General features: G+C 44.6%; 1 non-coding gene across 1 annotated transcript; it reads left to right on the top strand.

The window, feature by feature from the left end:
- The first annotated feature begins 1,402 nt into the window (after window positions 1-1,402).
- TRNAG-UCC (transfer RNA glycine (anticodon UCC)) lies at window positions 1,403-1,473 on the top strand. Its single transcript has one exon. It is a non-coding gene; the product is annotated as a tRNA-Gly (tRNA).
- Window positions 1,474-1,736: the final 263 nt, after the last annotated feature.

Here is a 1,736-nt window from a genome sequence, read left to right on the forward strand (position 1 = left end):
GCCGTGGAGATGGTGTTGAGAAGGCAGGAATCATACAAATCATGCTGCTTGGCATATGCCTGCTAAAGCCATCTGCTTCTCTTTGAAGAATCATTCAAAACCTTGTAGGCATTCCCTACCCCCTCCCACCCCAATCCAAGAGCCAGGGCATATGCTCCAAGGAACAAGATCATAGGAATTTATCTCATGTTTATAATCCTATAATCTTTCTGGGTAGGAAAGAGAGAATGGGAAGCCCTTAGAGTTATTCCTGCATATTACTGTACGATCAAGGTCTGGGTGTTTTTGTAAAGTTACTAGAGAAAAGTGTAAAAAAAAAAGTGATTCATGGGGCAATATTCACAAACCCTAATTTTTTCCATGGCCACTTCTTTATTTATCTTAATTTTTCTTTGTTCGTTTTGTAGGATGGGCTCTTGGCTATAGTTCAAGCATGCTGCAGAGAAGTGGTAGAAATATTCAGGTGATCCTGAAAGACAACAAAGAAATTGGATACTCAACTTGGCAGTGCCCCAGATATCTTCCAGTGGATACCGGCTTGCTATAAGCACCAAAAACCCATGCACAGAAGCTTGAAAATGTGGTCAGGGCTATTGACTTTTCAGCATGGAAGGAAATTGGAACCAGGGGTCTGGATTGCCATTAAGAAACAATTTTGAATTAGTCAAGTTTGAGGGGGAGCAAAGGGCCCGGAAATGGTGGCTAGGGTGACACAGCAACAGTGTCAGTTTCGAACTTGGGGCCTGTGGGCAAGGCTTTAGATGAACCTAATGATTTGACTGCTGTGTGGTCCCAGGGGAACTGTTTGCCACTTCAACACACCTGGATCCAAGGCTATAGAACGCAGACTTCCTCACCTGTGTGTGTGTTGTGCTGTCACTGCTGGTTAGAAGAAGCGGTAGCCTGTTTCTGTAAAGATTACACCTTGAAAACTCTATGGGGGCAGTTCTGCTTTGTCCTATAGGGTCAGTATGAGTTGGAATTAACTTGACAGCAATGGGTTTGGTTTGTTTTGATAGGCATGAGAATATGCACAGGACTATTTTATTTGTTTCATATCATCTGAGTTGAATTTTGGGTTCTGGCAAAACCTAAAAACCCAAGGGTAAATGTCCTTTGGCCCAGTCTCGGATTATTGGCTGCCAGCTCAGCATCTTATTAGATCCCTAGGTTCTGGACTCAAGTTGGAAAAACCAGAACAGTATGTAGGTCATGTTTATTTTCACAATTGGAGAAAGGAAGCCCTGAACCTCCATTCAATTTCTCATTCCTCTACTCAGAGGTATAACGCGGCTGTGGTAGATTGCAAAAAAGCCACGGCGTTTTAAAGCTCCTCTCATTGTAGCTGGCGTCTATTTCACCACCCTTTGAGTTAGGGCTGGCTATATGAGATTTACTTGAGGCACTGGTGGTTCAGTGGTAGAATTCTTGCCTTCCATGTGGGAGACCTGGGTTCGATTCCCAGACAGTGCATCTCATGTGCAGCTATCACCCATCTCCTAATGGAAGCTTGTGCACTGCTTGATGCTCAACAGGTTTCAGTGGAGCTTGCAGACTAAGAAGAAGGGCCTGGTGAACTACTTCTGAAAATCAGCCAAGGACAATTCTGTGGATCACAACAGTTCGATCCACAACCAATTACGGGGGTGGCTCAGGACTGGGCAGCGTTTCGTTCTGTTGTGCATGGGCTCACCATGAGTTGGGGGATGACCCAACACCAGCTAACAACAACAACA

The sequence above is a fragment of the Elephas maximus genome, chromosome 10, assembly GCF_024166365.1.
Source record: "Elephas maximus indicus isolate mEleMax1 chromosome 10, mEleMax1 primary haplotype, whole genome shotgun sequence".
Lineage (NCBI taxonomy): Eukaryota > Metazoa > Chordata > Mammalia > Proboscidea > Elephantidae > Elephas > Elephas maximus.